The sequence below is a fragment of the Aythya fuligula genome, chromosome 4 (genome assembly GCF_009819795.1).
Source record: "Aythya fuligula isolate bAytFul2 chromosome 4, bAytFul2.pri, whole genome shotgun sequence".
NCBI classification, from domain to species: Eukaryota; Metazoa; Chordata; class Aves; order Anseriformes; family Anatidae; genus Aythya; species Aythya fuligula.
In genome coordinates this window covers 19852663-19865890 of record NC_045562.1, presented here as the reverse complement: position 1 = coordinate 19865890, position 13228 = coordinate 19852663, and the positions used below count along the sequence as shown (strand labels likewise).

Sequence of the window (13228 nt, the reverse complement as noted above, 5' to 3'; positions counted from 1 at the left end):
TTGAAGAGTGAAAATTTTGAAGGAAACAAGGCAAGGGCAGAGAAATTCAGATACTGCTCTGGCAGGGAAGAACTAAATGAAATCCTCTGACAGGCTCTTTTGTTTGTTTGTTTGTTTTTCTTTTTTTAAACCACTCTGAGACTATCTGAAGGTCATTAAGGACTTCTATGAAGTTCCTCAGCTTCTCTCACTTGCTCAAGAAAAGTCAAGAGCCTGGCCTCCAAATTACTGTCTGCACCTACATATTGAAGTTTGGGGCATATCCCCCATGACATGCTCTGGTCCCCAGGTCATCCAAACATGGGAATGGAAGGACAAGGCAGGTCGCGCTGTTAAGCTGCAGATCCACAAACCAGCCACGAGGCACCTCATGCAGTACCCTGCCCCCAGCATCTCAGATTGAAGATGTCTTAAGTGATGTGAAGAAACAGACAGTAAATCACACCAGTAGATTATTTTGTATAGGTGCAAAGAAGTTTCATATTGCATACATTAACCTCACATGGTTGCTTGGGCTCAGGCCAACATGATAATTTCTGCACAACAGCCATGGTAGCATACACCACATAACAGTGATTCCTTTGAATACTTAAATCATCTGCTCATTCTGAGGGAAAAGGAGAAGAAGGTTTGTATGGGCCATGCAGTGGCACAAAGGGAAGTAACTCAAGGCTCGCCTGTGGTGAGAAGAGCTAGTATTCCCAGCTTTGTTCCCTCTCTGGAAATAAAACAACAAAGCTGTCTTCAGAGGACAACCACAGGCAAACATCAGAACCCAGCTGGCCCTTTGACAACGCTGCTCATTCACATGTTAAATTAGCTACCTAGGGGGACAACCCAAGCAGACTAGAGTTAGCATTTGGAAATAACACCCTGAACTTCTGCTATAAAAGTTAATGATACAGAGTGTTTACAAAACAAACAAACAAAAAAAAACCCACAAACTAGAATCTAGAATCTAATTTTTATTCCTGATGATGCAGACTCCGTTAAATTGTACATCTCTGAGGATTTTTACAGTGAAGTCTCCATGTAGTATAAATATGGTTAAGACTACTGATTTGAAACTACTACGGTAGTATTAATGGTGAAAGTAGCGAACAAAAAAGTCATTTTTATCACAGGAAAAGCCTATGATAAAGGCTTTCTCTGTCACTTCTGCTTCGCTTGTGTCAGGTCTACTGATGTGGGGTGAGTTCAACTACTGGTCCAGATGAAAGTCAACCCTGCAAGCAAGACCAAAAACTAACACCTGTTTTTGTACATTTTCACTTCGTTAAGTGTTATACTGACTTAAAATTGATTACAAAAACGTAGGGATAGTTGGCCTGCATTTCACATGGACTTCATATTCAAGGTGAACATTTGCAGAGAGCATTCACTATATCCCTAGCCTGATGTGCTGACATAACTGAAGCCAGCAACTACTCAGACAGCAAGCAGTGTTCGTCTGAGATGTTGGTGTCAGCCATCAGTGTCAGTCTTTCTGACTAGGTCAGGAGGACTTCTTCATTCCAAAGAGCAGCCAAGTTAAGGAAGCCTTGGAAGGAAAACCAGCTAGCTACACAAGATGCTTCACACTGATATAGAACTGAACAGTTCTCAAAGACAGCGTTCCTTAATATTCCAAATGATACCAGGTCCAGCCCAAATAGTCTGAAAAATTTATAAGATATTCTAATGTAACATTGTAGCTTACAACTTTAAGCAAATAATAAAAAAGGTGACCAACTCCTATCATCACCTGGTGTTTACACAGTATCAAAGTAATATGATGGTTCTAGAGCTGAAGATCCTCTGAAGCAGAGCTGAGTCATCTGGATAGATAATTTTCTGCTCACCTGCTGTAATGAAGCAGTGGAAAAATACCCCATAAAAACATTACGATTCATACTGTTCCAGCAGTATGGTTGAAGTATCTTTTTCAAGTTATACCTTTTTTCAAGTTATATTTTTCAAGTTATTTTCAAATTAAGGATTCCAGAAAGCTAAAGCCTACCTTCAGGTCACTGCTAGATCTAAGTGCCTACTTTGGTTTAAAAACGTAGCAATGAGACCGAAAAGATCAGCCTGATGTATTATCTATCACTCTTTCCTTAGATTTACACATTCCCCAGTAAATCAGTGGTATTCTTTTGAAATAAAAATATTTGCAATATGAAAATGGCAAAACTGGACAGTGTTTTGTTTCACAAGTTATATTGTGAATATATAGTGTATGTATAGGTAAGATGTAAAGCAGATCAAGTTCATTAACATGCATGGATGATAACTCTCTACTGCTGTTAGGAAACTCAGATTTTCCAATTGTTTCTACAGCTTTGTTACTTTTAACCACAATCACAGATGTATAATGAACAAGCACTTTGGAAAAGGAACAAAAACATAGCTGGGAAGACATCTGTCCTGTTCACTATAAGCGTTCCTGAATATAATAATGATTCATGGGAAAGAAATGTCACAAAACTGCAATTATTGTAGGCAATTTATGCACATAGTTAAATTGATAACATTTCCATCATAAAGTCAAGATGCTGGCCTCAATCTAAATTTTTTTCCTTGCTTGGATTATGTTGAATTCTGCTAAGATCAAGAAACTGCATAAACTAACATGCAGAAATGGGAGGAATAGTTTGTTAACAGTATCTTTAGCTATTACCACAATGTTCAACACATATCTGGTCTAATTTTGCTCTTAGCTATACAACCTTTATGCTGATCTTGCTGACTTCAATAATATTCCTTGTACTATATAAAAGCAAAAGGAGGAGATTGGGAAATGGGCACAAAGGTATAATGAAGGTATTTAAATAAATCCTGGCATTAAGAATGGGGACAAGCTATATTACTCAGCTATACATAAGAGAAAAATCTTCCTAATACTTCCAAAGAAGAATGGTCTAAGCATTTATTACAAACACTATACTCCATATGAAAAGGGCAATATGAAGTCCCAAATGGTACCAGTTTTAAAGTCCATTTCCCTCATTGTGTCATTTCATTTGACGTGTCATTGGTGCAAAGCTACTCCCAATCTCTACAGTTTTATATACAAGAAACACTAGCAAGTTAGCAAATAAGGTCCAATGTAAAAGTTAATTTAAAGTTGTAGCGTTAGCAGTTAGCAAGAAGTTTGGGTGTGCTGCCTAGTCAAAACACAACAAATTCCCAAAGACTACTCTAATTCCTAGTATTAAGTATGTGTGGATATGAAAGAGGATACTGTTGATGAAGTAATGAGCTTTTTCAAACTGTCAAGGGTACCTGTGGCATAATACACAGATATGACAGAAAACTGGAATAGTGCAGCTATGAGAATGATGCATTTGAAAGCTCTGAAAGTTTAGTTTGTAGTCGACTCTCTTCAGCCAAGTATCTCTGAAGCACCTGACAAATTCCTTCAGAGATGAGATACCATGTCCACCATATATAGCAAAAATTTTCAGAAAAATAAACTCAATCAATGCAGAAGTTCAGGCCCTGACTTGACCCTGGACTGAAAAATGCTAGAGACCTAGTTTGACCTCCCATGGCCCTCATCATAAGCACGGGGAAAAACCAAAGTAACTATTCTGGAATAGGCACCATCACTATTGATGAGCAAATACAGTCTGCATTTAAATAATGATATTTTACTATTGGAAATTTTCCTGAAGTTCATTAACAGTTGGAAAAATATCACAGTTTATGGAATATTATTTTTAGTTTAACATTTCACCTCCATGACTGATTTTTTATTTCCTCTGTTTCTCTAGCTATCATAGCCATGGAATGATAAACACAGTCCAAGCAGCTGAGCCTTCACCACATGCCCTCACATAGTTTTGTCTTGTTATGGCTCCAGCTAGTCAAAAGTTATTTTCAGCAAAGGTTATCAAGTTCTGGAGTCCATTAAAAAGTATGAAAAACAGCAAAAAAACCTTTGTATTTGACTGTCAGTTTTATATCTATTGCAGAAATCAAGGCAACATTCTAAAAACGTATTTGATGAGCAGCCTGAAGTGTCCAGATAAACTCATTTTTTTAATGGGGAAATTGATTTTTTGTTGCTGTTTTAGCTTGTTGACTTTTTCCTCTTCCCTTAAATCCATACCCGTATCTAAATCTAGGCCCTAATTCAGAAATCAGATGCAATTCTCATGCAACTCATTATGGTCATAAAACCCAAAAAAACTATGTACAAAAATCCAAAAGACACATAGTTTAAAAGATCGTTAAATCTTGCAGATCTCGAGATATGAGACATCCATCAGCTTAATTCTCTGTATTCTGACTGTAGCTACACCTCTCATAATCATGCAAATACAGTGTGAAGCCTTACTCAGTCACACCAGTGTCTTGTAAATGAACGCTCAGATTTTGAAATGCAATTCAGCTTCATACGTTGCCTAGAAAAAATAAAGTACTGAATTTATGCAACATAATGGAATGAATAGTGAAAACAAAAACATCCCAGCTTCACTTGATAAATATACCTTGTGCTTAGCCTGCAGGGACCAAGAAACACAGTAGTTCAAATTCCTTGCTTGTTCCAGACACAGAAGAGGCCATGGCCAGACTTGAATACCATGAGGTCTCAACTCAGGAGACACTGTTGTGCCAGCACAGAAGTGCTTGTGTCAGGTTGACTAAAGCCTTTAACTGACTTCATATAGACCAAACTGCTATGCTATGGTAACAATTTATGATCATGACTTGCCTGAATTAGACTGGAACTAGCAAACTAGGCATGTGTATGCTATTTTGACCTGATTGCTTCCCCACAGATTATTTACAGTCAAAATTAAATATGTGTATTTTTAAAAAAATTAAAAAGATGCAATGTATGGCTAGTAATTCCCTTAGTTTCTAGTTCAAAATAACATGTTTTTGTCTTTCCTTGCTTCTATGTTGAATTAAGCTATTCTACTGTAACTGAAGTATAAACAATTTATACAGAAAATAATCATGGTGATTCTTATCTGGATCAGTGTGAAAGGCAATGACATGTAGCCAATAACAGCAGTAAAATGTAACAAGCTATCATAGAACTGACTGAAAAAAAACTAAGGTTTGGCATATCACAATTTGTATTAATAGCAAAATTTGTGTTAATAGCACAGCTATATATGAAGGGCCAAGCCAGCTACCAGGGTCTAATTGAATTGTCTTACACTGAACTTTGAGCTCGTTTTTTTCTCCACTTGCCCAAAGCAGGACACTGATCTGTGTGGTTACGCTAGGAATCTATGTATTGACTTGGAGCTCTCTCAGTGCCAGGGTTACCACCACCACTTCATTATGCTTGGCACTGTCCAACAGTGCCAAACCAGTTTTCTTTGTTCATCACTTTTATAGCAGCAACAGACAATTACATATTCCAAACTTCCAAGAATAATTTCTATCATTGTCATACTGATATGGGTATATGGAAGTTTCTGTTTCACTCGGATACGTATGCAAGTATGCCAGAATCAATGCATTTCCACTGATTTAGTGCATGTAGGAGATACAATCATAGTTGCTCATTACAGAATTTAATGAAACGTTAATCCATGCAATCATTTTTTTCCCCTCACTTAAGGCAGCTACTGCTGTGAGTTTTCAGAAAGGAATTAGAAAGGAATTCACCAGTGTTAACAATTAGTGTGTAACACTCCATGGAACATGAAAAGTATTCTCAATCGTGAAATTATGTAGTGAGAGCAACAAACAGAACTATATATTAAACATGTCTGCTTGAGATACTGTAGTTACAAAAGGAAAAGAAAAAGAGAAGATTTACACACAGAAAGGCTGTCAAAAAGCAATGTATAGATAAGGTGCGTGCACTTAATGTAGGGTGCTGTGTTTTCATTCTGTTGAGATTTCCTCTTCTGTTCATTGTAGAACACAGTCTATTGTTACCGTGCATAACTCACTTGGATATAGAGGCTTTATTCAATTTGAATGGAAGTATAAGAGCAAGTATGAAACTGAAAAGGGGAGGAAATTAAAAACAGTTTAAGAGCTCAACAAGCACAAGGAAAACTTTCAACATCTTTCAGTGTCTACTGTGCCAGAATCAGAAGTATTACTTAAGGAAGATCCAGGCTTCTAAGTTTACTAAATGGTTCATTCCAATATTACCATGGTCATATAAAGATGGAAAAGATGATCTCTGCAGAAAGAAATAATCATTTTAAAGCTTGCCTCATTTCTGCTTGTCAAGAAGCATTTGATCAAGGAAGACATATTTGACCACAAAAACAAACAAACAAAAAATAAATCCAGAAACCTCAAAAGAAAAGCAAAATGTAGAACCCTCTGATCAGTTTTTAAACTCCCTCACTCTACATGCGGCAATTTATGCAAAAACTTATAGATAGTATTTTGAGTTTATACAAAACAGGTGAGTAAGATTTAAAATAACTGACCAGACAGGTAGAAATTTATTACATTATCTACTCAAGAGTATTCTACAGATGCATAGTAGCAGCTGTTTGTGACAGTTCAATAGCATTACAGATGAGAACAACCTTTGTCCAGGGCCATTCTGGTTTTCCAGATAATTGCCAGACAAGTTATTATTCAATGAATAAACATTTTGTAAGAAGCAGTTCAACCAGCTGACTCAAACACCTTTCAAACTTACTGTTGTATTTGCTGGCCTGTAAAAGATTTACTCAAGGGAGCCTAGATTTCCACTAGAAACAGTCATCCAACTCTAATAAACTTTTTGGTCAAGCATATATTATTGCTAAGTATAAACTTCAAAAATTAGTTCAAAAATGTATTTTGGCACTTCTGCCAAGTTGACCAGTTTTGTTCAAAGCCTGATGAGAAGTCAGTTCCTGTTTCATTTCAGCTATTCTAGCCATTTGTTATTGCTGATATATAAGCAATATATATTAAGCAAAATATATATATATAAGCAAAATATTGTGTATATATATAAATATATAATCACATATCTGCATAGATAAGTGTTTCTTGATTAATCATTTGGTTTTACAAGCAATTATTTGGCACACCTTGCTACAGAAGTCTAGGCATTGTAAGTAATTTGGACAAATCTTCCAAGATCACAGGATGACAGATCAACATCATGCTGACCTGCCGCCTGTCACTTAACTGTTTTGCTAGAAAACCACCATGCAGTCAGCTGCTACAGACCGATAAGCCACACAATTATTTCCAAGTCAGTAGATTTATGTTTATCCTATTTACATAAAGGAGGGAAGTCCAGTCTGGTGGGGAGAGCTGTGTATAGCAACCTTTGCCACTAGCATTCACAAACTTCACAGGGCATCCAGTTCTAGAGTTTGAAGTAATTCAGTACTTCCCATGTGCAGCACGTTTATACATTCCCTAGGAATTACATGTTTACCTAGTTACATTTTTGAGCTTTAGATTTTTATATTTTTTTCAGAAGAATCAAAGCATCATCCTTGAGAGGATAAAACTGAATTCCAGTTCAAACAGTAGATTACATGGTACACTTGCTCAATTTTACTAAGGCATCTTTCATTTCATGCAAAGATTGCTGTAAAATGCTCTGTATGAATGTTTTACTGTTAGCTACTCCAAGAGATATCAGTATGAAGTGATCTAGCTTTAAATATTCAGGTCTTACACTGCAGTTAGGCTTCCACGAATCTGCCTGCAGAAAATTAAAAAAAAAAAAAAAAAAAAAAAAAAAAAAAGCTTCTTAAAAACATTCAACGCTAGCTGAATGCTGCTTCCAGAAGTCTAAGGCCAGGTCTAACCACTGTTTCTGACAGAGGCAGTAGTCTTTGAGTACACAAGAATGTTCCAGAATGTTCCAGACTCTCAGACATAATATCTCTAAGTTTTGTTTGTCGTTGTTTTAAAACATACTCATTTCATTTCCTCATTTTAAAACAAAAGTCCTTAAAAAGTTTTACTCTCACATTTCAGCTGTTAAAGAGTTAAAAGGTCAGAGCTGTAATATTCCAAAAAATCAGCCATCAGCCTCCTCTTCAATACTGGAAAGCTTTGTTCAGTGCATGGCCTGAATGGGAAGTAGGAACCAAAATGGGACTGTATGCCATTTGGAGAGCCAATGGAGTTCTGACAGTGAGTTAGTACTACCTATATTCCACAACCACTATGGAAAGATCAGCTAGATAATTCTATATAACGAAGGCTATAAAAACCATTGAAAAAAGTCCTCCTACTGATAGAAACTCACCTTGACTGCACTGAAAGACTTTTACCTACAGAGAGGAACTGGCTCTCCAAATTAGCTATTCTTCAGGTAAATCCCCTCACAAGAGCAACATGGCTTATCTTCTTTTTCTTGCCTCCTCTGCTTCCTTTTCTCCCAGGGAGCAAATAAGATAAGAAGCCTATTTTCTCTGCTGTTCTATCTTCTACGTCCTTTGATTTTTAACTCTCCAACTTGCAGAGAAGAGATCTGCTGCTTTCCAGAAGATCCAGTGACAGAGTTTTAGGGTCACGCATAACTGAGAGAAGAGGTGCTGCAAGATGCAGCAGAACTGTTATTTTAGGCCTATTGAGAAGAATCATACAAGCACAGGAATCCTATACATGTGTTCCTCATGGAGCACTTCCAAAGAGGAGGCTTCTTGTATGTTAACTTGCAGATTTCACTTTCAGCTTCACAGGGACGGAACCACTGCTACCTTTGTCACTTTTTTTTTTTTTTTTGATTATTATAATTTGCACAGATTAGGTAAGACACGCATGTTAAGAGTCTTCTTTACTGGTGGTTAGATATTTTTTTCCAGTATGATTTTTTTTTTTTTTTTTTTTTAATTTTTTCTTAAGCAGCAGCATTTCTACTAAATGATTTTAATGGGGAAGAAAAAACCTTTCTGTGGAACAAGTGATTAGCAATCTCAAATGTCGAAGCAGCCTAAGTGCTCAAGTTGCCTCCAGTAATAAAGACGATGTAGCCTTCTAAACAGCATTAAACATTTAGGGACGTAAGCCACTAATGAAACGTACTAATTCTTAAGCCACTAATATACAGAGACAAATGCAGCCTTACACACAAACATAAGCAGGTAATGTCTTATGTGAGCCACTCTGAAAACAGATTAAAGCATACTTACTAGACGTATGGTTAAGTGCTTACTTAGGAACAGACAGTGTATAAGCATGGTTTTCTCTTTGTAGTACAAGTGCACAGGTGGCCAAACAGTGATATTCTCTCCTATGTACCATGCAACTCCACTATTACCAAATCAACTTTTCAAACTCAAACACAAATTAGTCAAATAAAACTGAACGCTTGAGGCAGAACTGAAAATTAACCTACTCCTGTGTGGTTTATATGCAAAAATATCTGTTTTTCACTGACAACTACTTTTCTTTTTAAGATGGAAAATGGATACTTGAGGTTGCAGAATCTAAAAAATGTTCATCTCAAAAGGCCATTTTTTAGAAAGGTTAAGCTTGTTAAAGTTAAAATTAGTAAAGTTAAAATTAGTAACCCTGATACAAGATGCTTATTGCTACATTTAATTAAGAAGTTGCTACATTTAAGAAGAGATTAATTTTACCATCTTCCCCAACCCACAGGTCAATAATGATAAGGCAAAGGCTATCACTACTGTGATAATCCAGAATCCTGCTGCTTCCTAGTTCACTTAGGTCTATAAAAAGGTCAGTGCACAGCCTAAGTAAACAAAGAGGAATGCCACATTATTATTAGTTCCCCCCTCAACTCCCCCTTCCCCCCCCCCCAGATAGGAAACAACCAATGTGCCAGGATGCCACCAAAATCACACCCTTTTATAACAATGAATTAGACACAGAATCACATCATGATGAACCTTTACGAGAGTTATATATTGCCATCTCAGAATAGTACAAGACTGCGTAAGCCCAGTGGAGAAACAACTCCTGGTTTTCACACCAGCATATGCATGCTCTCAAGTGCATCCATAGCAATGTATCTCCAATCAGAGACAACACAAGGATGAGGCATTTGCATGATGGCCCTTTCATTCAGATTGGTTTCCTCTATCATCAAATCTTGCTCTCCAATTTTCAAAGCACCTTCTTCTTCTCCAGCATATTAAATCCATGCAGTTTGAACATATATCACTTTGAAATTCTGCTCGTGGATCAGAATTTGTGCAAATCAGACACCCTAAAACCCTACCGTCATTAATAAATGAACTGAATGTAGACCACTCAGTGGAACTGACATTTACACATTATGAATGAACAGTATATTAATTTAAGATCTTTATCAACAAGACAGACAAGCTATCGAGATCTACTGTTTCTTAAAGTAACAGCTCAGTAAAATTGTGCATTGTTAGGAAAACTTCTATACTGGCAAGAAGGAAACATTTTCTGAGACATTCTTTGATCAAATAAGTACACCATAAAAAGCTTATATATACATTTACCTCCCATCCCTCTATTTAAGCTTACAAAAACAATAAGGAGAGAGCACATTTATTTATGTAATCTAAATTGTTCCAAGCGAGCTTTTATTCTTCATACACAAAGAACTACAAATAACAGTGCTAGGCCATTACAGATTTAAAGGTTTCCTTGGGAACATATCATTAAATAAACTTTTGTATTTGCATTTTTTTTTTTTTTAATGTATTTGACACCACCTTTGGAAAGTGAACAAAGACACACTGTCCAAAGCAGAAACTTGCACAAAATGTTACTGTTCGCTCCCCATGAATGCAGAGGTATACTTGCACAAAGAAAGAAATTCCACCACTCTCCTGAGACTTCCTCTCTTTAGCTGGAATTTAGTGCCAAGTTCCTCAACTAAAATTTGGGTTGTGTCAGCATGTCTGCTACAAGCTCTTGTAAGTCAATTTTGTTACTCAGTCAAAAGTTAAATGCCAAACAAAAACGTGGTTTTATACAGTAACTTTAAAGTTACATGAATTTAAAAATTACCATTCATAGACAACCCTGGGCCCTTAATTAATATAATTTAAGCACTGTTTTTAATTGAAAATATTTCTTAAATATTTTGTCTATTACGCAGACTAATTTCTAGTAAGTTCTCCTCCAACTATGTCTTTTGGACTTGTTAAGGTATCTCAAATTTCTGCATTGCTCCCCAAAACAAATATGCACTTAGTTGGTAACTACAGCATGGCCTCTGAAGTGTTCTAAGTTCCTTTGGAAGATTCAGCTTATTCTTAAGAAGTCTCAGTTAATTAATTATTTTTATAGAAAAAACATCCATGTAAGACTAGTTCACTACAGTGTGGTGGAAAGAACTTAGGAAACACAAGGACAGGGTGACTGATCTGCAGGATCAGGAAGCAGCTTCATGTGTGAGAGCAAGACAGGACCAGAGAAGATCTTAGAACAGAAGAAATATAGGTTAATTAAATATGAGAGGGAAAAGGAGAGAAACTGTCTCATTTGAAGCAGAAGTGTGCTTGGTACCAAAAGCCCTATGGTTTCAGGTGAACACCTACATAACACTATCGATATCTGCTGTAAGGAACAGCAAGCAGACTTAGATCCCTGATTCTCATATCAGAATAAAACATTCCTGTAATGAACTAAACCAGACTTTAACAATTTTTCAGGAATAGTAAAAGCAAGTTCCTGATTTTTACACAAAATTCTATATTTTTAACAAAATTATATGCTACATGAAATGTGCATGTAGACTTCAGAGCTTCCTTTTTCGTCCAAAACTAAGCTGGAAAGTCCCCTACTAAATTGTAAATCAATTGGACAACGTTGCCTCCCAACAATTTTTATGTAAAAGCATTGACACGTATATATCCCCCCCACACACTCCTCATGTAAATATAATGCAGAACTACTGCTTGGCAATAAATGTAGAACTGCTTTTATATAAGACTTGGCTTTCAGTATGTTTTTGAAATGAACTAACTTTAGGGCTATAGCAAAGCCTGACCAATGAACTATGCAGAACTAGGACATGCAGTAAGTACACAATAATTGTGGTAAACCAAAGGGCTACTATGCACGATTAGATTGACTAGATATATACAGGCTGCCCTTTAATGCTAGCCAACTGCTTAAATCCACAGCACTGAGCAAAAATTTTTTGCTCTTCAAAGATTTTCTTCACTTGAATCACAGTAAAGAATAAAAATAGAAGGTAGACTACAAAACCAACATTCTTTTGTTTGGGTTGTACTCTGATAAAATTCTATAACCAAGGAAAAAAAAATATTTCAAGCAGTAGAGGCAAAAACTCAAGAAACTAAGCCTGCAATATCGTGAATTGAACTGTTACAGAATTATATTATAAAATGAATGACTGACAACCATGCTTACCATCCTACGACATAGGTGAATATTACCAAAAAAATATGCTGTTGCAACAACAATGTAGCAATAACATGAAGCTATTATATCTACACAAGATGAAACCTGCAAGCTATAAGACATGAATGAATCACTGGCAACATTTATTTCTGAACTCTGGCTTGATGCTGAATGTACATTGTAATAAAGAGTCTGAAGCTAATTCACAAAATACAGAACATCCCAGCAGGTAAGTAATTTCAAGAAAGAACAATTACCATTTTTGCTTTAAGACATTTAATGATTTCATTATAGTGAACTGAGAACAAACTACCAGCTAAAGAATTACAAATCCACTTAACCCAAAGCATTCTACAGAAACATAAGGTAGTGTTTTGAAGTTTGCAAAAGCAGCACAGTTTGTAGACTTCATCATAATTCTATACGTATATTCTACACATATAGTATGCAGCAGAACTACTAGCAAACAGAAGTTGTTTTCTCTGAACACTAATTAAAGCTCAAGAATGCAAGTCATAAGGGCAGGAAGAAAGACAAACCTTTAAGAAAAATATGACTTACCAGACAGACAAGTTTAGCTGTGTCTCTAGCGCAGAGGAAATAAGGACTTTCTGTATATGTAGATCTTGTTTATTTAGCCCTTTATGAAGATTTCTCTCAAGAAATTAAACTCACATGCAAGAGTCTGCAAAAGAAAGAGAAAGAAACTGAGCTGCTAGCAGATGTTTCTGTTCAAAGCACATTTGAGCTATTTTCAGCAGCAGTGGGCTTGCCTACAATCAAAATGAAAATGCAATACAGAAGAAGTGAAGAACCAGTCTACCAACCCAAGCAAAATAAATAAATACATAAACAGAATCAGGAAATCCATAGGGAAAAAAACAAACAAAACAAACAAACAAAAAAACACATCACCAACCCTTTGTTCATTATCCAAGTTTTTATTTAAAGAAACAAAGAGTAGGGAACAAGTTTGTGGATGAAA

General features: G+C 36.2%; 1 protein-coding gene across 1 annotated transcript in view; it reads right to left on the bottom strand.

Annotated features, from left to right (window-relative positions):
* SORBS2 (sorbin and SH3 domain containing 2) overlaps positions 1-12896 on the bottom strand; it is a 132309-nt gene extending 119413 nt beyond the window's left edge. The window contains exon 1 of the mRNA XM_032186140.1: positions 12805-12896. The gene's annotated coding sequence lies outside the window, so the exon portion shown is untranslated. The remainder of the gene's footprint in view (positions 1-12804) is intronic.
* Between the last annotated feature and the right edge of the window lie 332 nt (positions 12897-13228).